Source organism: Pelophylax lessonae (assembly GCF_965119305.1).
Source record: "Pelophylax lessonae genome assembly, chromosome: 3".
NCBI lineage: Eukaryota > Metazoa > Chordata > Amphibia > Anura > Ranidae > Pelophylax > Pelophylax lessonae.
Genome location: NC_138770.1, coordinates 277,369,764 through 277,395,129, shown reverse-complemented (window position 1 = coordinate 277,395,129; position 25,366 = coordinate 277,369,764). Strand labels below are relative to the sequence as shown.

Here is a 25,366-nt window from a genome sequence, read left to right as displayed (position 1 = left end):
TGATCTTTTTAAACATTAGGGACGTCCCAAAGCAGTGTTAAACATGAGGGATGGAAACAGCAGAGAAAAAAAATCCCCAAGGCTAAACCATAGCCAACCAGGTAACATGGAGCTCAACCAAGAACAACTGGAGCTCACCTGTAAAAAAACACACCCTCAAAACAGCAGCCTGCAAAATCTTGCAGCCAAAGGAAGTATCCGCAGATGCCAACACATCCACTTAATACAATTTTGTAAAGGTATGTACAGATGACCAGGTAGCCGCCTTGCAAAACTGCATCACTGACGCCTGATGACGGAAGGCCCAGGAGGCACCAAGCGCCCCAGTAGAGTGTGCCGTAATAGGGAAAGGAGGAACCTGACCCTTCATTGTATAGAATGGAAACACCATCTGTCTGAGCCATGTGGAAATGGTTGCAGCACAAGTGGACAACTCCTTCCGAGATCCGTTCGTGAGCACAAATAGTACATCTGACTTCCTAAAAGACTCGGTAGCTGCCAGGTACACCCTAATTGCCCGAACCACATCCAAGAAATGCAAGGCAATTTCCTTAGGATGTTTTGGCCTGGGACACAGGGAAGGCAACACAATGTCTTCATTCAAATGAAAAAATCAGACAACCTTTGGAAGGAACGATGGACAGGGGGTGAAGAAACCACCAAGTAAGGTGAACAACAAGACAATGCCGCCAGCTCCAAACACCCTGTGCACAGAAGTGATGGCCGTTTTGGTGGCAACCTTCTGGGATAATATAAGCAGAGGAACCTCCCTAAGATTTTAAAAACAAGGTTTCTGGAGGACTGAAAGCACTAACCTGAGGTCCCAAGACAGCAATGGAGACCGCACTGGAGGAGCAAAGTGTCGAACTCCTTGGATAAAAGTATCCACCAAGGAAAGTGTAGCCAATGGTCGTTAGAAGACCACCAAGGCCGAGACCTGGCCCTTGATAGTACTCAAGGCCAGGGGCTGCTCAACCCCCCGTTGGAGGAAGGTCAAGATCCGAGCCACCAAAAAGGAGCGAGGATGAACCCCAAGAGACTCACACCATGCAACATACAACTTCCATGTATGATGTTAGATCGTCCTAGGAGGTAGAGTTTCTAGCTTTTAGCAGTGTAGGAATAACTGAAATCAGACAAACCTCTATCTTTCAGCACCTGGCTTGCAAAAGCCAAGCCGTTAAAGCCAGAAACTGTAAAGCAGGATGGAAGATTGGCCCTTGGGACAGCAGATCTTCCCTGAGAGGAAGTCCCCAAGGAACATTGGTGACCAGCCATACCAGATCCGCGTACCAAGACCGGCGAGGCCAGTCTGGAGCTATTAAGATGACCGGAATCCCTTCTGCCTCGACCCTGCGCAAAAGTCTTGGCAGAAGCTTGAGAGGAGGATACTGACCCCACGGGGCCACCAGTGCATCTGTGGCATCCGCCAGAGGGTCCCTAGACCATGCCACAAACCTCTGCATCTTCCTGTTGGGACGAGAGGCCAACAGATCCATCTCGGGAGTACCCCACTGGAAGCACAACTGATGAATGAGGTAATCCGCCTGCCAATTTTCCACCCCTGGAATGGGTACAGCATAGATGGCCGGAACAAAACGTGGTGATTGACATAGGCCACAGCCATGGCATTGTCTGATTGAATGCGTACCGGACACCCCTTAAGATGATCCGTCCAATGATCCAAAGTCTGACCACTCGGGACTCCAGTACATTGATCGGCAGTCTGGACTCTTCCAGAGTCCAGACCCCCTGAGCAAAATAATTTACGAGGACGCCTTCCCACCCGGACAGGCTGGCATCCTTGGTGACCACCGTCCAATATAGGGTGAGAAAGGATTTGCCCTGGCAAAGTGCCGTTGAACGAAGCCACCTAATCAAGGACCCTCTTGTTTCCTGGCTCAGCCGGATCAGATTGTATATATACTGTGGATGCTTTCCCATTTGACCAGAGTCTCTCTTTGCAGAGATCTAGTGAGGAACTGTGCAAACGGAACAGCCTTAAAAGGCAGACACCATCAGGCCCAGCACACACATGAAAGTCCGAAGGGATGACTGTCTTCTGGACAACAGAAGTTGACCCCCCCCCCCCCCCCGCACTGGCAGCACCACAGGTCACCAGGCACAGAGCACCAACCGATCCTATAGCAGAGAGGGAGGACCCGACCAGACTCACCACAGCACCAGGCTATCTGCAAACACATGCAGCGATCAGGAAGAGAAAGATCCAAGAGTCAGCACCAGGGGAGAAGGAGGGGCTTCCACCACCTAAATCACTGCCCATATATGCTTCAGTCATGGCCGCCACTATTCGCAATGAGAAACCACTAGAAAATGGCCGCAGAAGCTACAGCACACAGGCTACAAGAAAATGGCGTCCCGGCATGACACCAGGTGGCTCCCAGGGGCCCAGGAGGGGTCCCAAGAGCCCCAAAAAACAACACCAGCAGGAAGGGGGGCCCTGGCAGGAGCCCCCACCTGGTACAGCCCCCTCCCAAAAGTCGATCGTCCTGTCGCACGCTCCCCCACCCCCCTCTCAGCACCCCAGACCGACCTGAAAAGATGGTATGGCCCCTCAATGGGGAAGAGGGGGTAGACAGATTAGGGGGGGAAGTGTCCGCAGGGACCACGAGAGGGCGGGGGGGCGCTGCATGGGAAGGAGGAGAACCCGGGGGTCCGACCGTACATGGAGGGGCCCCACTTCCACCACAAAACCCTCTAGGGGGAGAGGGGGAGACAGCTGATTACCATAGCAGGAACAGGTATTGGCACTGCTCTAGACAAAACCTCCTTTCCATCGAAATGGGGGGGCTGTTGGCCAGGAGGAATGCTGAGACTCAGGCCGAGGCCAGGTTGCAGGTTAAAATAAATAAATATATATATGTGCATGAATCATCTATTTTTTTTTTGAGCCTGAAAGATCAAAGTCCAGCACCCTTGTAGTTCATTGAAAAGTACAAGAATCGCAAAATAAACTCAAGTGTGATTGGCGCTATGGAGTATTTACACGCAACCGTCAGGTGTGAGCTGCCACCAACCTACCCCTGGAAATCCCGGGGTCAGAGAAATAGATAAAGTGTTTGTTGGTATGTGGCGCTACCTGCTCAGAACAAAATGGATGCACTCACCTGCGTTGCACAGTGTGGGAGATTTTTGGCTACGATTAATAGTTTACCATACTGAATAATACATAAATTCAATAAAAAAAGAGAATCTATATACTTATTCCAAGTGTATTCCAATAGTTGCACAGTGCACTTTATACCAATTAATTTATGCACTATTGGAATACACTAGTAATAAGTGTATGGATTCTCTCTTTTTTTATTGAATTTATGTATTATTGAGTATGGTAAACTATTAATCGTAGCCAAAACTCTTACACTGTGCAAAGCACGTAAGTGCATCCATTTTGTTCTGAGCAGGTAGCGCCACATACCAACAAACACTTTATCTACAAGAATCGCAAGCCTCCTCCAGAGTTGGTATCTGTTGTGACTACCGTCCTGTGGAGGGGAAGGAAGGACTTCCCAGCTTGCAGGGCAAGGGACCAGAGCCAGTCCAGACAAAATCTGGTTGTCGAGGGAGACTGTAGATTTGTCTCATTTGGACACGATTTCCCTCTGCAGAACTCTCAAGACCACAGGGAAGACCACCTGCGAGGCAAGAGCAGTTGGACCTTAGACCAAAGCTTCCAAAATTAACCCACAGGGAGAAACACTAGATTCAATGCAAATTTGTCAAGCCTTGGTCAAATTTCCGCCCCAGCCTGCTGGACTGTGAAAAACCCTTTGTTCTGTGTGTTTTAGAAGGCTATAGAGGAGAGAGGGCTGCTGATAAACCAGGTACAACTAATGTAGGAGGATTTATTGCATATCTGTGTATAGCCTGAGGCTAATCACTTGATATATGTAAAAGTTTACAATCACTTTTATGTAAAACCATTGAAGCTTTCATTTAGCCCCCTACAGAGTTCCACAAACCCCTACTGAACCTGCCAGAACACAAAATGCAGCTTCCTGTGATTGTGTGGCAGCAATGTTGCATTGCTCCTCAATTGAGAGCAAAGTTGCATTAGCTTGCACTACAGTGGGCTGATAAGATGTTTCAAGGGGGTGTAGCCATCAGTATTGTCACAGAGGATTCCCAAGCCTGTAGCTTGTAGGTAACCACATGGCCAGAGTAAGTTCTGCCTACTACTTTCTGGACTGACAACACTGCCTCTGTTGCCGAAACCTTCCCACTGTGAGCTAGGTCTGCAAGGGGAAGCACACGAAATACAACTTAATGAGGATTTAGTTCAGCCAGGGAAGGTAAAGGAAGTTTTGTGTGTACTTTAAGTCTTGTGCATCACAAACTGGATTTTATTTTTGTTTAGACAGTCACACATGATCCCTTAGTTAAAATGGACAGAGGCTGAGGCCTCATGCAGCCTGAGCCTAGGATCAAATGGGGCTTGATCACAGAGATCACAACACCACATTTTGGACCAGGTCAAGTTTAACCACCTCCCACCCGGGCCATTGTACATATACGGCCGGGTGGGAGTCTCGTCCTTCTGAATGGACGTTCCGGAACGTCCTTCAGAAGGAGCGAGATCGCGCCGCCGCGGGCACGCGCAGCGGCGCGATCCCGATGTGCCTGTGTCCCTCGGACACAGCGCAACAAGATGCGTCAGGAGGGCCCTGTGATTGGCCCTCCTGATCACATGACGGCTGTGTCCAATCACAGCCGTCATGCAATGTAAATACAGCCGTTGTAACGGCTTCGATCTCTTCTCCTCCCTGACAGATCCTGTCAGGGAGGAGAAGAAGAGGATCGATACTGGAGCTGGGGGTGATCAGTGAGTATTTCTAAGTACTCACTGATCACGGGGGGGGTCTGTGCTGGTAATCAGATGATTGATTACCAGTGCAGCCCTGGGGGGAGGGGATGCCACTAGAGCCACCAGGGATGCCCACCCATGACCACCAGGGATGCCCACCATGGCCACCAGGGATGGCAAACAGCCTGCCAGTAGTGCCCTCCTATCAGTGCTGCCCACCAATGCCATATATCAGTGCTGCCCACCAGTGCCCGTTATTGCCATCCACCAGTGCTGCCCACCAGTGCCCATTATTGCCCACCAGTGCTGCCTATCAGTGCCCAGTGCCCCCCATCAGTGCCCATCAGTGCCCCCCCATCAGTGCCAATCAGTGCCGCCCATCAGTGCCGATCAGTGCCACCTATCAGTGCCCACCAGTGCCGCCTATCAGTGCCCATCAGTGCTGCCTATCAGTGCCCATCAGCGCTGCCTATCAGTGCCCATCAGTGCTGCCTATCAGTGCCCATCAGCGCTGCCTATCAGTGCCCACCAATGCTACATATCAGTGCTATCTATCAGTGCCACATATCAGTGTCCATCAGTGCTGCATATCATTGCTACCTATCAGTGCCCATCAGTGCTGCATATCAGTGCCACCCCATCAGTGCCACCCCATCAGTGTCTCCTCATCAGTGCCTGTCAGTGCGGCATCATCAGTGCAGGAAAAAACGTATCTATTCACAAAATTTTATAACCTTAACAAAAAAACTTTTTTTTTTTTTCAAACTTTTCTGTCTTTTTTTATTTGTGCACCAAAAAAGAAAAAACCTGACAGTGATCAAATACCACCAAAAGAAAGCTCTATTTGTGGGGAAAAAATGACACAAATTTGGTTTAGGTACAATGTTGCATGACCGCGCATTTGTCATTCAAAATGCAACAGCGCTAAAAGATGAAAATTGGTCTGGGAAGGAAGGGGGTTTAAGTGCCCAGTATTGAGGTGGTTAAAGGGCAAAAGTTTAGGTGTTAAAATAAATCTTTACTGGGAGAAATATCATGGCTGCAATTGCTAACCTCCTGAAAAGGCATGGCGCCTGGTAGCCTATGATTTTAACATGTCCTGAGAAGAAATTGTAAGAAAGTAAGCATGGGGTCTGAACAACTGGTATGCAAGCTTTTTTCCTGATCTGTGACTCAAACTACTGAAGTCACTGGATCAGCATAACACCCAGGAAACCAGTATTTTTAAAGGTCAGAGACAGCAGCCATACTTCATTAGAACTTGTGCTCTGCAGTGTCAATCTTTTTGAATAGAACCTACTACACTGGAACTGCTGTGCAAAGGTGTGTACTGGTGCTCTGCAAGAAAAAAAAAAAACAAACACACTGCAGGTATGTTTTTCTGTCTACTCAAAAGGAATGGTATGGGGCTGCAGATTTTATGTTCATTTAGCTCCAAGAGACCCAGCACAGAGAACAAATGTATGTGAAAATACATCCATACATACACAATATGTGATGTTCCCCAAATCAAAATTCGTCAAAGTATTTGGGGTTAAATAGTGACATTCATTCATCTGGACAGGATTCATCAGTAAAATGCAGGTCTACTTTTATCAAGGGAAAACAAATGTTTGAAAGGAGCTTAGTAGCAGCTTATGTTTGAAATTTCACTGTCTGAGAATAAATACATCTGCAGACAATACTGCTCCATAAATATCAGTGGTATATCCTCAGTTCCCTGTTTCCCCTCTTACAGGAAATAACAAGGCAAAGGAAAGCATTCTACCTAGAGCCACAGCTTAAAAACAGCCCTAAAAACAAATCTCTCAGCCAATGTGGATATGCAATAAAACACATTTTATGTATAAATTGTTTTTATAAAATTATCTAATATTAATGCCTTAGAAAACATCTAGACAATATCTACTGAATAAAACAAAAGGAACTGACATTTACTATCCCTTCAGGGAACAAAATATACAGCCATTTATCAATTGCATCCTGCACACATCACTCAGTAAATATGCAGCTTGTCAGAACAGCCAAGTGAGAAGAGTAGAATCATGGGGAAAACTTCTGATTTGACATATGCAAGGATGTACTGGCTGTTTCCCAATTGATAAGAAACCAATCCACAAAACACTACTAAGGCTCCATTCAAACCAAAGCGTATCGATTTATTGTTTTTTTTTTTTTTGTAAAGCTTTTTAAAAGGGTTTTAGAAGTGTATTACGTTTTACAGCTTTATCTTGTTTAGTCAATTGAAAGCACTAGGGGTGGAGAGCTACTATTTGAGCGTTTTTCTGCTCAAGTCAGGCATTTCTATTGAAGTCTATGGGGCCAAAAACACCTGTAATCTGCCAAAAAAAAAACCTCATCTACTTTTTCTAAGCTTCAGGCGTTTTATTTGCTTCGGGCAACAGAGCACGCAAATGTGAACAGGTGCCATTGAAACAAATGGAATTTTGCTTGTTGGGCATTTTTTGAGCTGCAGAGCTGAGTGTTTTACAAGCTTAAAATCCCTCAGGTGTGAACAGGGCTTTAGAGTCTCTGATTTAGGAGTTAGGCTATCCTTATGCCTCGTACATACGATCAGATAATCATATGAAAAAAAATTGCTTTTGAATTGATCGCACAATAATCAGATCATTAGTATACAGCTTTCGACAGTCGATCACGGCATTTCATCCAACAAAATCTAAAAGGGACAAACACAAAAAACATGTCGTATGATAGTCTAGTGAATGACAATGGTTTATTCAGTACAGTATGCGTTTGCTAAAAATGGATAGACAAAGACCACGCATGATCAGAAACACAAAAATAACCTGGAAAAAGCCTGGCTGCCATCGTTTTTGTTTTGCACTATCCAATACGTAGCTACGCAACCAGGAAGCTTTTCCAGAATCATGCGGGGAAAAAAAATATATCATACGTTTAGTACGCATTGTTGAACTCGATACTAGTATCATGCAACAAAATGCGAACAATAAGTCGTCCGATTATCTGATCGAGGCATTAGAATGTCTTGTTTCCACAGCGAGTCAACTGTACCATAAGCCTCCATGCACACTGGCTTAAAAATCTCTGCTTCTACAGGAGCGTTGAGTTTTGCCAGAAGAGGCAGCTCAAGGTTATCCTATGTGTCCATGCACGTTAGGGCGATTACAGGCATATTTAAAAGCCTAATGTTTAGAGGCAGGACAAAAAAACCTCTTCTGGTTTGCGTTTCCGATTGACCTTTCTGGCAGAAAGAACACAAAACTCTCCTAAACTTTGTACAAAAAAAAAAAAATGCTCTATATGAGCATTTTTTTCTGCCAAGGGAACTGGAGTTTTTTAAGTAGAGTGTGCAAGGAGCCTAACATTGCTAGATTCTGCAATTTACCCGATCCAGCCTCAGAAGATTTACCCCCCTTCATGACCATTTTTTTGCGATATGGCACTGGGTTACTTTAACATACAATTGCGTGGTTTTCCTTTATGGTTCTGTCCTTTTTTCCCCACAAATCGAGATTTCTTTTGGTGGTATTGGATCACCTCTGCGTTTTTTATTTTATGTGCTATAAACAAAAACACGACTGATAATTTTGTGGGGGGAAAAAAAAAAAAAAAAATGGTATATTGATTGGTTTGTGCCAGGTATAGCATCTACAACCTTTGAGATATATTTATAGAATTTTTATGTATTTATTTTAAGTTTCGATCCACACTAACGCGACTTGTCAGCCTGACAAGTTGCGCTCCCTCGCGGTCCACTGACCGCTACAGGACCCGTTCTAATAGGAGCGACACAAAGTCGCTCCGACTTAGAAAAAGGGTCCTGTACTACTTCGGGGCGACCTCGGAGCGACTTGCATAGACTTCCATTATGTGAAGTCCCTGCAAGTCGCTCCGAAGTCATGGTGCATGGGAATGCACAAGTCGCCCCCGAAGTAGTACAGAGTCGTGTGGTCCGTGTGAACCGACTCTTACTAGTAATGGTGTCGAACAGTCACTTATAGCAGCTGCACTGCGATATTGCGGCGGACTGCGTGCCTAGTTGATGTTTCAGCGTAGTAGGGGAGGTGCTTTTACTAGGGGAAGGCATGGATCGTTGTTCCTGCTGTACAGGAAAACAGGATCCATGCCTTCTGTACTGACAGAACAGCGATTTGCCTTGTCTACATAGTCTTCCAGCTATGTACAGAACGATCAGCATGTGCTAGTAGACATCGGGTCCACGGGACGTGCTTATCAGCTCCTGTTGTGTAGAATCACAGTGGGAGAAAACCGAGGGCGGCACACACTCGTGCCTGATAGCAGGAACATGTATGTATGTATGTATGTATATTTAATGTATTACATTATAATATATATATATATATATATATATATATATATATATATATATATATATATATATATATATATATATATACACACACACACACATACATACACACACACACACACACACACACAATCCTTTGCTGCGCAGTAACTGACTGATATAGGGTGGTCGGCAAGCGGTTAAACATGTTTCCTAATTTTTAAATGTACTCAGCAGCACAATATCCCTATTTTTTTTTTTTTTTTTTTTTAGATATCCAGCAGCAGGGACACAGCAGCCTTATTCTAATCTGCATGTCTAATACATGTAATCAATATATTGTTTCAAATGGATCAGCCTACTGCTTTTTATACATACACAAACCAGGTTGTGCAATCTGGCTACCCAAATTAGAAACTGAAGGTGTCAGATGATCGAATGCAGTGTATCCATGGTCACTAAGAACTTAGCCACTTGGAAGACCAGGCCTTTTCTGGCACTTGTTTACATGTAACAATCAGTTTTTATTATTTTGCTTCACAAGGAACCGGTGATAGATGGCCTATTAGGCGGATTCCTTGAGAACATGCGTGCACAAGAAACGCTTTGGAAGGGGCATACTCACGCTGACGTTATTGCTGCCGAGACCTCATTGTAGGAGCGGCGGCAATCTATCGCCAGTTCCTCCTGAAGTCCTCTTAACCCCCTACAGTTCTGGCTATGTTACCAGGTTCTATGGCAATGGCTCATGGCTTGTAATGGCTTACCGTCTGGAGAGTGTATAGAATAGTGGAGGGTTATCACGGATAAGGAGCACTGTGCAACACTTTGGGCGCAAGGGTTTATGATTGAATGCTGGATATTATTCGCTCTCTGGCGAGTGTTTTGACACATCGGGCAGGCTTTTAAACACAGCAGGCTTTTAAATCAAGAAAGGATTGTCAGTTCACAGCAGTTAGATAAATACACATAGTCCTATGTAGCACTAACACATGGGACTTTTTTTCATTTATGTAAAGCGCTGCACCAAATTTGTTTATCATATGGTCTATTGGAGGTTGTATATTCACCTTTGTGTGTGCTGGCTGTTACATTATTTATCTTTTCAGTCACCTTGTTTGATTGAAACAACGACCATTATGTCTTATCGCCATCTAGTTTTATAACCGAACGTTCAGGGGTTGTAAATCTTTAAACCACTTCCGGACTCAGTTTTACATTGGTATTTTGACGTTAAATACTGGTGTTATGGCAGCAGATAGCTGCTATAACCCCAGTATTTTCTTACAGGGTGGGCGGTCCGTCCTCTCTCACATAAAAGTGGTTCCAGTGGCAGATTCGCTGCGAGATCACTTTTATGGGTGGAGGAGAGGTGCTTTTGTAAGTAGGTTTGCAAATAAATTTTAAAAGTTATTGAACATACTGCACTATGAGATCTCATTTACCCCTCTTGGTTTACATCTAAATTGCTGGCTGGAGAGTTATATCGGATTACACCATCCCTGTAATTGGTTTAAAGCTGCAATTGGGGATTGACATATCATTGGGTTGATCCTCTGCCGACACTGGCTACATGCTTTTTCTCATCTTCATTCTGGTAAGGAGATTGAGAGATCACATGTATGATGAAAGGTACACCATTCCTACTGTGAAACACAGAGGTGGATTGCTGATGTTTTGTGGATGTGTTGAGCTACAAAAGGCACAGGAAATTAGGTCAGAATTGATGGTAAGATGAATGCAGTAGGTTATCAAAAAATACTAGAGGACAATTTGCATTCATCAGCCTGAAAGCTGCATATGGGACGTACCTGGACATTCCAACATGACAATGATCCTAAACACAAGGCCAAGTCGACCTGTCATTGGCTGCAGTAGAATAAAGTGAAGGTTCTGGAGTGGCCATCTTAGTCTCCTGACCTCAATATCATTGAGCCACTCTGGGGAGATCTCAAAAACGTGCAGTTCATGCAAGACAGCCCCAGGATTTACAGGAACTGGAGGCTTTTTGCCAGGAAGAATGGGCATCTTTACCATCTGAGAAGATAAAGAGCCTCATTCACAAATACCACAAAAGACTTAAAGCGGTCATTGATGTTGAAGGGGGTAATACACGGTATTAGGAACTGGGGTATGTAAACTTTTGATCAGGATTATTTGGGTAGTTTCTGTTATTATGATTTAAGAGTAAAACACAGTTGATTGATAATAAATGGCTTCAGCCAAACACTAACCACGAGTGAAAGAAAAGTTTTTGTTATTCATAGGCTCTGAAAAATGGCCAAGAAATCAAATTCTGTAAACTTATGAGCACAGCTGTACGCAAGTCACGCCCACCTATGAAAACCACATGTGAGGTATCGCCCCAATCGTTAGAGCACTAATTCTAGTCCTAGATCTCCTCTAACTCTAAACTTGTAACCTGTAGAAATTTTTAAAGCGTCGACTATGGAGGTTTTTAAGTACCAACGTTTGTCGCCATTCCACGTGTGTGCGCAATTTTGAAGCATGACATGTTGGGTATTTCCTCGGCGTAACTTTATCTTTTAAATTATAGGAAAAAAATTGGGCGAACTTTTACTGTTTCCTTATTTTTTTTAATTAAAAAAATAAATAAATAATAAAAATTGTGTATGTAAGACCGCTGCGCAAATACGTGTGACAAAGTATTGCAATGATCTCCATTTTATTCTCTAGGGCAGTGGTCCTCAACCCTGGCCTACAGGGCCCACTAACAGGCCAGGTTTGCAAGATAACTGAAATACATCCCAGGTGATAATTTGCTGCTCAGTGATTGCAGTACTCTAGTCTGCATCTCCCAAGGTAATACTTAAAATCTGGCCTGTTAGTGGGCCCTGAGGACCAGAGTTGAGGACCACTGCTCTAGGGTCTCTGTTAAAAAAAAAAAAAAAAAAAAAAAAAAAAGACAGCCCGGGCTCCAACCAGGCCATGCCCCCAACACATTTCACTCTAGTCATGGGGATTATTTTTTTTTCTGAAGCAGTGTGACAGTTGTATAAAATAGGGAACAATTTCTACATTCATAAAAGAAATTTTACAAATTACGTTTCCGTTATAACTAGTGATGCACCGAAATTTCGGCCACCAAAAATTATCAGCCGGTGTAACGTTAGAAAACCATACCCCATGAGAAATCCATACCCACGTCACTTCCTGTCAGTAACAGCTGAGCAGCGTAGCAGTGCGCATGCTCACAGCTCCGAATACGTCATTGAACAGCTGAGGAGCTGTTTAGTGCGCATGCTCGGAGGGTATGGATTTTTAAACGGTAGTGTGTGTAAAGTTACACCGCCTCAGCTGTTGCAGCGGTTACATTAAAACAGCTCGGCAGCAATAAGAATCATCTCCGCTCGTATCCCTGTCACTTCTCTGATCTTGGCTAGTAAATATAAAAGCGGCGGCGGGTGTATGAAATCTAAATGACGGAGATCTCAGCGATTTATCTTTTCATACACCCGCCGCCGCTTTTATATTTACTAGCCGAGATCAGGGAAGTGACAGGGATACGAGCAGAGATGACTCATATTGCTGCCGAGCTGTTTTAATGTAACCGCCGCAACAGCTGAGGCGGTGTAACGTTACACACACTACCGTTAAAAATCCATACCCTCCGAGCATGCGCACTAGACAGCTCCTCAGCTGTTCAATGACGTAGGTGCACCGGAAGTGACGAGGGTATGGATTTTTTACGGGTATGGTTTTTTCACGGAACACCGGGTTATCAGCATTGTGCCGAGAGCAAATAAGGTGCCGATAATGGCTTCCAAAAACACCCGTGATTTTGCCACAATTTTGCCGTGATTATGGTGTGTATTTCATAGGTCGTGTGACTTAAAAAAAATGAATAAAATGTATCAAAACAAAAAATGGATGCATTTTTGCTGCATTTTCACTGCATTTCAATGGGGAGGTGCTGGGTAAATATGCATCAAGCAGGATTTTTAACAATGCTTCAAAAAGGTGCCGATAATGGCTGACAAATTTATATTCATGATACCAATTAAAAAGTTGAATATAATACAATAATTGTGTGTGATATATATATATATATATATATATATATATATATATATATATATATATATATATATATATATATATATATATACACACACACACACACACATACACACAAAGTCAATTTCAGTTTCCGTTTCAGCCAGGTGCATCCTGAATTATTAAAAAAACTAGTTGTAACCCCTTCCTGCCTACCCCAATGTCCCATTATCCACTTCCCATCCAGCCACTGTATAAAAACAATCGGAGGGGAGCAGTGCCGATGCAGGTGGATGTACCATTACATCCTCTTGTATCAACTGCTGCTGGTGTGTCCTCTCTAGAGCGGCCAGCGGCACAATCTGTGACCAATCTGTTTCCAGTGGATTACCGATCGCATGACCAGATCATTGTGTGCGGCCCTGGTACCATGTGACCAATCACAGCGATTACAGTCACAGTAGTAAAAATGTCATTTTTTACTGTGTGAGCTCTGTGATTGGTCACAGCAATCACATGGTACCAGTGCTGATCACACTGGCCCTGTACCATGGCATAGCTGTGACAAATCACAGTATTAAACAAGGTTTCATTCATGAAACCTTAAGAGTTCATTCACACTAATACGACTTGTCAGCCTGACAAGTCGCGGACCGTCGCGGTCCATTGTGTGGTACAGGAACGGTTCTAATAGGAGCGACACAAGTCGCTCCGACTTAGAAAAAGGTTCCTGTACTACTTCGGGGCGACCTGGAGCGACTTGCATAGACATTCATTTTATCAATTACCGAAGATTCATAAAAACAAGGAACATCCGCCTGGTAGACCCATTGTTAGTGGGGTGAATTCTCTTCTGTCACGTCTGGGTGAATACCTGGACTGTTTTTTCCAGCCGTTAGCACAGGAAGGCCAGGCCTATTTGCGTGACAGCAAACACCTAATGGAAATTTTAAAGATATTAAGATAGAGGAGAATGACATTCTAGTGGGAGTAGATGTCAATTCCCTCTATACAAATATTAATCAGGAACACGCATTGAGAGCAGTAAAATGGGCCCTAGACCAAACTGAAATAAAAACCAAACAAAAAGAATTTTTATTACAAGGATTGGACCTTGCAATGAGCCACAATTACTTCTGGCACAAGAAAAAGTACTACAGACAAAAGAAAGGAGTAGCCATGGGAGCAAAATATGCTCCCTCAATAGCTAACATTTTTATGCGAAAGTGGGAAAGTGAACAAATATTCAATAATAGACCAAAAGAGCTCATCACCTACAAGAGATACATAGATGATATTTTTATTTGGAGAGGCACCCAGAACTCATTAAATCAATTTTTAACGTTTATGAGCAATAACCACTATGATATCTCTTTTTCCCACACCAGCAGTTCTGAAGGTATTAATTTTTTAGATCTAAGTATTTTTAAGGATTTTAACAGACTTTGCACTAAGACTCACTTTAAAGAAGTGGACGCCAACGGATACATCCCCATAGGCAGCTGCCACCATCCTAGATGGCTAAACACAATCCCCAATAGCCAACTAATGAGGATTAGGAGGAATTGTGACAAAGAAAGTGACTATGAAGAACAAGCCGACCTAATTATAAAAAAATTCCAAGAAAAAGGATATAGAAGAAAAGATCTTGAAAAAACCAAGAATAAAGTTAAAAACATCAAAGGGAAGGATTTGTTCACCAAGAGAGAAAAGAAAAAGAAAGATTATAGCATGGCATTTCTAACCAGTTTCTCGAGACAGCATACACAAATGGAGAAAATCTTAAAAAAGCACTGGCACCTTCTATTAAAAGATAATGTTCTTAAAACCCTCCTTCCATCCAAGCCACAGTTCATATACACAAAACCCAAAACACTAAGGCTACAGCTAGCCCACAATGTAGTCAATCCGCCCACCAAAATTGGTACCTTTTGGGATCAGGAAGGGTTTTTCAGCTGTGGCAGGTGTATGATATGTAGGACCTCAAAATTCAGGAAAAGGAAAAATACGGTTTTTAAATCTTCTTTTAATGGGAAAACATATCAAATTAAGAAATGTATTACCTGTGCATCCACACATGTGACATACCTCCTCTCATGCCCTTGTGGATTACAGTATGTGGGTAGGACCACCAGAGAATTGAGGATAAGACTCAGAAAACATGTTTCAAACATAAGAAAAGGTTTCAAAAACCATAGCCTCTCTCAACACTTTAAATTGGTCCACCAAAGTAATCACACCCTACTATCCTTCTGTGCCATCGACACAAGCAGTGTCACAAAACGAATCCATCGTTTGGAGACACTCCAGCCCAAAGGATTGAATGTAGATGTAGATGTGAACTGCTTTTTATCTGATTGGTAGAATAATTAAAAAAAAATTTTTTATCAGGTAGTGCATATTTTATAAGCAATCATAACACCCCTTTTTATAAATAATATTTATAATTTTACAAAAAATTCAAATCTTCCCTCCCATATGAATAATAAAATATTGAAAAAAAAAAAAAAAAAATATATATATATATATATATATATATATATATAATATATACACACACACACACACACACACACACACATTCCTTCATTGTTGTTAGTGGATTAAAAATAATTTGAGAACAATAATATCTCCCTCCCCTTTCAAAGAAATAATATTCCAAAAACAGTATAACCTAATATAAGTTATATATGATTTTATGCCTCCTCTTTATTGATTTTTATAATAAAGTATTTTTAACGCCCCCCCTAATAAATTTTATAATAAAGCTATTTCACCCAAAAAAGTGTTTTAAAATATTGTTGTTAATATCAATTTTTTTACTAAACCTTTGTTATGGAATAATTAATTTTTAAGTATTTTTAAACAAAAGTCCTTTGATAACAACTTAATATACAATTTATATACATACAAAATATCGCCATTATAAGTATACAATTAATCTTATATGGGTAAATTAAATAAAGTTTTATATAGTTTTAGGAAGTAAAATGATATAAGTTTGCATAGGTTTTTATTGTATATTAGTATGCCGATTATTTATTATGAATATACAGCCTATACAATGGGATACCATACTAATTTTTGTAAACAGGAAGTGATGCCCGGATATAGTAACGTCTATTAAAAGTTACTAATTAAATTTATATGTAAATTTTAAATATAGTTGGTTATTGCCGCTATATTAATACTAGCTACGAGATTAATCAATTTGAGATGGTCCTATAATAAAATTCCGGATATGATGAAGGAGAGGCCACGATATAAAGAGCCTCTGTCAACAGGAAGTGATGTCTTTGAAGACGCTGTGATTGACGGCGAAACGCGTTGACGCACTTCCGGTTGCGGACGAGACGGAACGTCATTTCCGGTCACGAACTTCCTGTATGTGGAACGCACGCCAAGAGCGGCGCCACACGTTTGTTCAGAATACATGCCCAATATATTTTTCGATCCTGTAAGTATTCAATTGACTTTTGGATAAATAAAATAGCCTTTACATACTTCACGATGTACGGCCCTCTCTTTGTTTAATGGTGATTGCGGTGACGAACCCATTGAATATCGGAGGTTACATTGGAGGAGTTCCACAACAGATCCCGGGCTACTGTGCAATAACGTTAAAGGGCTTTTTTTCAATCTCAATCCGGTGAGTGGGGAACCAAGAGGGCACCTACCACTTTGCAAGCACCTTTTTCACTTGGCACTTTGGCACCTATTGGATCACTATCTAAGGACTTTTTTTATTGCACTTCTTATTTATTTGGATATTAATTTATTGCACCTTAATATTACTATCACATAAAGACTTTATGCACGTAATACTTTATAATTAATATATGGTATATTTTGATCTATTCAGATCACAGCACCATAGCACTTTATATATATTGAATTTATATGGTACGCATTTATTTATGTTTGCTCATTATTTAGATGTTAGCGCTGCATAAATTTGTTTTTATTTATTCATTTTATGAAGTCCGTGCAAGTCGCGCTGCACGCGACTTCACAGGTCGCCCCTGAAGTCGTGCTGCTTCAGTGTGAATGCGGTGTATGACAGTCTTACCGATTGCTTATTACAGCTATCATTACTGTAATAAGCAAAAGAAAAAAGTGTAGAACAACCCCCACCCCAAAACAAAAATCCCCACACCAGTCATATTGTCTATAATCACTGCCACACCAGATACAGTGTCCTTGATTACCACCACACCGGTTAGTGTCCCTGACTACCTCCACATGAGTCATAGTGTCACCATAAGAACTTGTCACATTTGCGATGCTCTCTGAAGAACCATCTGTCTTTGAATGGCACTTCAGAGAGCATTAGACATGCCACATATCACCTCCTCACAAAATTAGTGCAGCGCTACTGTAAACTCCCCATATTACCTTATATAGTGCAATCCACAACAAAAAATATCATCCAAGTGTTGATCCACCATCCCCATGTCTGACTATGTTTCTGTGAGACACCAGTCCAAGCCATCCTGCACTGCTGGACCCACAGGAACTCTCCATCTTCCTTTTCTTTATACTCCTGTACTTCCTGGCAAGTGAACATAGCATTCCACATACTAGTAGGCTAGGCTTGCTTGACTTCCAGTAAAATGAAACTGTTATATCTGATGCTACACTAACCTTTACTCCCTGATCACTCATATGGAGGTGATTACAGTACATTGGTTTTGACAAAACTGGTTGATTTGTGGAATACACAAGATACAATCAGTTCAAATTTAGTTTGAGTATTGTTGCATGACTTGTAATTGTCATTCAAATTGTGACAGCACTGAGAGATGAAAAAATGCCCTGAAGTGGAAGCGGGCAAAAGTGCTCAGATTTGAGGTGGTTAAAGGAGCAGTGATCATGTGACCACTTATGTTGCTTACATGATTGGAAGCCGCTCCCGCTGGCTACCATTCTTTACCTTGGAATGAAAGCATATGAACACTAGCCACCCAACGAAGCATATGTACGGGGTGTGGACATTAAAGCTTGCACTTTGCATGGCCCACATGTGTTGGTGTTCATAATGGAGTTATTTGTCCCAAAGCACTGTAACCCAACAAATAATCTTGCACAGCAGAAGCTCGATTCTGAGCAAAAACTATTTTTGGGGCAGAGTAAATACTGCACTGGCTGTTAAACATTTTAGTCAATTGCAGTATATCATTACAACTGGCCACTAGTTCATATAGAGAATAGCAGAGAGGGGAAAGGGTTCTCATATATGGTATTGCAGAAAGGGGTGAAAGTCCCAATATATGGTATAGGAGAGAGGGGTAAGATTAAAGCTGGGAAGGGTCTCATACATGATATAGGAAAGAGGGGTGAGGTACAATCTGGGGGTGGGGTGTCTAAAATATAGTATAAGAGAGGTACAAGCTGGGCGGGGGTCCCATTTTTGGTATAGGAGAGTGGGGTGAAGTACAGGAATGGGGGGGGGGAATCTCGTATAAGGTACAAGCTGCAGGGAGGGCTCATATATTGTACAGGAAATAGAAGAAAGTTACAAGGTAGGTATATGTGAGAGGAATGATGAAAAACTGGTATTCTCATGTGATATAATAGGGAGGGGTGAGGTACAAATTAAGGGATGTCTCATATGTAGGATAGAGAGGAGAGGTACAAGCTGGAAAAAGGAAGGGGGTGTCTTATATATGAATATAATAGAGAGAGGAGATGTACAAGCTGGGAAAAGGAAGTGGGGAGTCTCATAAACGATATAATAGAGAGAGAGGTGAGGTACAATCTGGGAAGGGGAGGGGGTGTCTCATATGATAGAGTGGTACAAGCTGAGAAAAATAGGGGGGTCATTATGATTTAATAGAGAGGGGAGAGGTACAAGCTGGGAAAAGGAAGGGGAGGGGGTCTCATATTTGATACAATAGAGAGGAGAGGTACAAGCTGGGAAAAGGAAGAGAGGGGGGGTCTCATATATAATAGAGAAAGGCGAGGTACAGGCTGGGAAGGGGGGTGTCTCATATCATGGAGAGGTACAAGCTGAGGAAAAGAAGGGGGGAGTCATATGATTTAATAGAGGGGGGAGCGGTACAAGCTGGGGAGGGGAGGGAAGGGTCTCAGATATAATATAATATAATATAATATAATATAATAGGGAGAGGAGAGGTATAAGATGGAAAAGGAAGGAGGGGTGTGTCATATATGATATAAAAGAGAGGAGAGGTACAAGCTGGGAAAAGGAAGTGGGGGTCTCATATTTGATACAATAGAGAGAGGAGAGGTACAAGCTGGGAAAAGGAAGGGGGGTCTCATGTTTGATACAATAGAGAGAGGAGAGGTACAAGCTGGAAAAAGGAAGGGGGGAGGGGCATATATGATATAAAAGAGAGGAGAGGTACAAGCTGGGAAAAGGAAGTGGGGGGGGGGGTCTCATATTTGATACAATAGAGAAAGGAGAGGTACAAGCTGGGAAAAGGAAGTGGGGGGGGGGGGTCTCATATTTGATACAATAGAGAAAGGAGAGGTACAAGCTGGGAAAAGGAAGTGGGGGGTCTCATATTTGATACAATAGAGAGAGGAGAGGTACAAGCTGGGAAAAGGAAGGGGGGGTCTCATGTTTGATACAATAGAGAGAGGAGAGGTACAAGCTGGGAAAAGGAAGTTGGGGGGGGGGGGGTCTCATATTTGATACAATAGAGAGGAGAGGTACAAGCTGGGAAAAGGAAGAGAGGGGGGGGGTCTCATATATAATAGAGAAAGGCGAGGTACAGGCTGGGAAGGGGGGTGTCTCATATGATGGAGAGGTACAAGCTGAGGAAAAGAAGGGGGGAGTCATATGATTTAATAGAGGGGGGAGAGGTACAAGCTGGGGAGGGGAGGGAAGGGTCTCAGATATAATATAATATAATAGAGAGAGGAGAGGTACAAGCTGGGAAAAGGAAGTTGGGGGGGTCCTCATATTTGATACAATAGAGAGAGGAGAGGTACAAGCTGGGAAAAGGAAGTGGGGGGGGGTCTCATATTTGATACAATAGAGAGAGGAGAGGTACAAGCTGGGAAAAGGAAGGGGGGAGGGGCATATATGATATAAAAGAGAGGAGAGGTACAAGCTGGGAAAAGGAAGTGGGGGGTCTAATATTTGATACAATAGAGAAAGGAGAGGTACAAGCTGGGAAAAGGAAGTGGGGGGGGTCTCATATTTGATACAATAGAGAGAGGAGAGGTACAAGCTGGGAAAAGGAAGGGGGTCTCATGTTTGATACAATAGAGAGAGGAGAGGTACAAGCTGGGAAAAGGAAGTTGGGGGGGGGTCTCATATTTGAAACCATAGAGAGAGGAGAGGTACAAGCTGGGAAAAGGAAGTGGGGGGGGGGGTCTCATATTTGATACAATAGAGAGAGGAGAGGTACAAGCTGGGAAAATGAAGGGGGTGTCTCACATATGCAACAATAGAGAGGGGAGAGGTACAAGCTGGGGAGGTCTCATATATGAGGAAGGGGGGTCTCATATATAATAGAGGAGAGGTACGAACTGGGAAAAGGAAGGGGGGGGGTCTCATATATGATATAATAGAGGAGAGGTACAAACTGGGAAAAGGAAGGGGGGGGGTCTCATACATGATATAATAGAGGAGGAGAGGTACAAACTGGGAAAAGGAAGGGGGGGGGGTCTCATACATGATATAATAGAGGAGAGGTACAAACTGGGAAAAGGAAGGGGGGGTCTCATATATGATATAATAGAGGAGAGGTACAAACTGGGAGAAGGAAGGGGGGGGTCTCATATATGATATAATAGAGGAGAGGTACAAACTGGGAAAAGGAAGGGGGGGGGGTCTCATATATGATATAATAGAGGAGAGGTACAAACTGGGAAAAGGAAGGGGGGGGTCTCATATATGATATAATAGAGGAGAGGTACAAACTGGGAAAAGGAAGGGGGGGGTCTCATATGATATAATAGAGGAGAGGTACAAACTGGGAAGAGGAAGGGGGGTCTCATATGATATAATAGAGGAGAGGTAGGAACTGGGAGAAGGAAGGAAGGAGGGGGGGGGGGTCTCATATATGATATAATAGAGGAGAGGTACAAACTGGGAGAAGGAAGGGGGGGTCTCATATGATATAATAGAGGAGAGGTACAAACTGGGAGAAGGAAAGAAGGGGGGGGGGTCTCATATATGATATAATAGAGGAGAGGTACAAACTGGGAAAAGGAAGGGGGGGGTCTCATATGATATAATAGAGGAGGGGTAGGAACTGGGAGAAGGAAGGAAGGAAGGGGGGGGGGGGGTCTCATATATGATATAATAGAGGAGAGGTACAAACTGGGAGAAGGAAGGGGGGGGTCTCATATATGATATAATAGAGAAGAGGTACAAACTGGGAAAAGGAAGGGGGGGGGGTCTCATATATGATATAATAGAGGAGAGGTACAAACTGGGAAAAGGAAGGGGGGGTCTCATATGATATAATAGAGGAGAGGTACAAACTGGGAAAAGGAAGGGGGGGTCTCATATGATATAATAGAGGAGAGGTAGGAACTGGGAGAAGGAAGGAAGGAGGGGGGGGGGGGTCTCATATATGATATAATAGAGGAGAGGTACAAACTGGGAAAAGGGAGGGGGGGTCTCATATGATATAATAGAGGAGAGGTACAAACTGGGAGAAGGAAAGAAGGGGGGGGGGTCTCATATATGATATAATAGAGGAGAGGTACAAACTGGGAAAAGGAAGGAAGGAAGGGGGGTCTCATATATGATATAATAGAGAGGTACAAACTGGGAAAAGGAAGGGGGGGTCTCATATATGATATAATAGAGAGGTACAAACTGGGAGAAGAAGGGGGGGGGGGTCTCATATATGATATAATAGAGAGGTACAAACTGGGAAAAGGAAGGGGGGATCTCATATATGATATAATAGAGAGGTACAAACTGGGAGAAGAAGGGGGGGGGGGTCTCATATATGATATAATAGAGAGGTACAAACTGGGAGAAGAAGGAGGGGGGGTCTCATATATGATATAATAGAGAGGTACAAACTGGGAAAAGGAAGGGGGGGTCTCATATATGATATAATAGAGAGGTACAAACTGGGAGAAGAAGGGGGGGGGGGTCTCATATATGATATAATAGAGAGGTACAAACTGGGAGAAGAAGGAGGGGGGGTCTCATATATGATATAATAGAGAGGTACAAACTGGGAAAAGGAAGGGGGGGTCTCATATATGATATAATAGAGAGGTACAAACTGGGAGAAGAAGGGGGGGGGGTCTCATATATGATATAATAGAGAGGTACAAACTGGGAAAAGGAAGGGGGGATCTCATATATGATATAATAGAGAGGTACAAACTGGGAAAAGGAAGGGGGGGTCTCATATATGATATAATAGAGGAGAGGTACAAACTGGGAGAAGAAGGGGGGGGGGTCTCATATATGATATAATAGAGAGGTACAAACTGGGAGAAGAAGGAGGGGGGGTCTCATATATGATATAATAGAGAGGTACAAACTGGGAAAAGGAAGGGGGGGTCTCATATATGATATAATAGAGAGGTACAAACTGGGAGAAGAAGGGGGGGGGTCTCATATATGATATAATAGAGAGGTACAAACTGGGAGAAGAAGGAGGGGGGGTCTCATATATGATATAATAGAGGAGAGGTACAAACTGGGAAAAGGAAGGGGGGGGGGGTCTCATATATGATATAATAGAGGAGAGGTACGAACTGGGAAAAGGAAGGGGGGGGGGGGTCTCATATATGATATAATAGAGGAGAGGTACAAACTGGGAAAAGGAAGGGGGGGGGGGGTCTCATATATGATATAATAGAGGAGAGGTACGAACTGGGAAAAGGAAGGGGGGGGGGGGTCTCATATATGATATAATAGAGGAGAGGTACGAACTGGGAAAAGGAAGGAAGGGGGGGTGGGTCCCAAATATGACAGAACAGAGAAAGGACAGTTCCAAGTTGAAGGCAAGAGTCCTGAATGGGAAGTCATGTATCTGCCATGTTTCTTGTCCCCCAGTGCCCTCCACTCCCAGCACACAGTGTAAACACAGCCCACTGGAAGGAATATGATGCACAGCACTGAAGGAGAAAGCCATTTCCAGGGACACCCTGTGCTGACAATCCTAGGTGTCTATAGAACAGGGAAGCCTACACAGGCAGACAGCTCCAGCCTGGCCCACAGCCCCCACCCAACACACAGACATATTTACCTCAGCGTGCCCCCACAGCCATCCTCCGGTCCTCTCACTCCGCCCTCATTCTCCCCCCCCCCGGACCGGGGGAACAGGCGCCCCCCCAAAGTTGTCGGAGCAATGCGGCACCTCGAGCTCAGCCCTCGCCCAGCTCCAACTCTGGGGTTTTGTTGTATTTTTCCTCCTTCTCAGCCGCTCAGTTTCCGTTCCCGCTTCCGGCATCCGGTGACAATCCGTTGACGTCACTCTCCACCTCACGCTTCTAATATTTTTTTTTTTGTATTCCTTATAGATGCTTTATTTAAAAATAACAGGGCTGGAATTTACCAGTTAGACTGAGGCTGGAGCTTCCTCTCTGGTTGTGGCATTCCTGAGAACTGAATGGAGGACACGGGTAAAGTCCCAGCTCTGGTCATGGCAATGAGGAACTCCTTAGCTCCAGACGTTCCACAATACATCTACTATACCTGCCCCCCAATGGGATGGAATCCCCACACTCTGCCCATACACCAGCAGAATTTCATGCCAAAGGTTTTCTTAGTTCATTTGGCAAACTGCCGATCATTTTCAACTGTGGTGACAGGAGCAAGTGAAGGATTGAAAATCCAGAGACAATTTTACCTGTTATTTTGCAGTGTGGCAAAAAAACAAAAAACTGTACTTCCTGTAATGAACATGAAAAGTTTTGTCCAGGATTCCATGGCCACCAACATGCATTATTTTAGGCCTCGTTCACACATAAAGCGGACCGACCTTCACCCTAACTTTGAAGTTGTCCTCCCCGCCTCCTCCCTCTCTTTCCAAAGGACATTCTTTTTTTTTTCTTAGCATTTTATTTGTGATTTTCTCAGCTATTTCCACTTTCCTCACCTTGGCAAGCCTTTGTCATCGGCCCCCGGTGTGTGTGTGCCCATGTGCCTCAGAGCTCAGATGCCAAGAGAGTCCTGCAAGCACATCTGTTTGCGCAGTCATAGTTGCCAACATTTGAAAAAAATTTCCAGGGACACTTTGCAGCGCAGCTATTAATTACTTACCACACCCACTTCCCCGAAGCTCCGCCCACTCTGCATAATTAATCTACACCTACTTTTTAGATTATAGGGTCTATTTCATAAAGAGAGAATTACAGGAATTTGAAAAGGGAATTGAAAACTGGAGGCCAAAGTAGCAGAGTTGGAAATATTCTCCCATTCAGCTGCACTACTTCTGCCTAAAGTTTAAAATTCTCATCACAATTCCCTGCAATTCTAAAGTGTCAGCTTGTCGGAAGGTGCTCTGCCTCCCCCTGCTGGCGGATTTCGGAAAGTGCACCATGCTGACACCCTGCCTCCAGTGACACGTTAAATTTGCGACAGGCAGGAAGAGTGAGCAGGCACCCAGAGAGAGACAACCTGCTGCCAGAACTACAACACGTAGCTGGGGTGAGAGCGACACTGTGTGGAATAAAATTAAAAAACATTTTTTTTTATGATTTACATTGTCCCTGATTAACAGGGACAATGTAAATTACCTGGGACAGGCTCCTATTTGCCGGGATTGTCCCGGGAAAAACGGGACAGTTGGCAGGTATGCGCAGTGTATCTGCACACAGGACCCAGTATCTGTGCACACGCACGTTTTACTGCTCATACACAAAGGGCGCTAATAGGAAAGCTAGAAACCTTCCCTGTCTTTGCACGTGCGTGGCATTTCCAGGATGCATGTGCAGATGTTTTGATGAGTTCTGCCAGGGCCTGAAGGTGGGGCAGAGCCCATCTGCGCACACACCATAACGGCAGCGCCTGTAGGGTGGAGCCACTGAGCAAGGCAGATTGAAGATCTTCTTAAGCATACATCCATGCAAAGGGCCATGTTTGCCCACACAGATGTACAGTATGCTTAACCACTTAAGCCCCGGAAGATTTTACCCCCTTCCTGACCAGGCCCTATTTTGCGATTCGGCACTGCATGACTTTAATGGACAATTGCGCAGTCGTGCGAAGCTGTACCTTAACGAATTTTACATCCTTTTTTTCCCACAAACAGAGCTTTCTTTTGGTGGTATTTGATCAC

General features: G+C 43.6%; 1 protein-coding gene across 1 annotated transcript in view; it reads right to left on the bottom strand.

Annotated features, from left to right (window-relative positions):
• PIK3CA (phosphatidylinositol-4,5-bisphosphate 3-kinase catalytic subunit alpha) overlaps positions 1–23,549 on the bottom strand; it is a 318,657-nt gene extending 295,108 nt beyond the window's left edge. Inside the window, exon 1 of the mRNA XM_082248881.1 lies at positions 23,333–23,549. The gene's annotated coding sequence lies outside the window, so the exon portion shown is untranslated. The remainder of the gene's footprint in view (positions 1–23,332) is intronic.
• Positions 23,550–25,366: the final 1,817 nt, after the last annotated feature.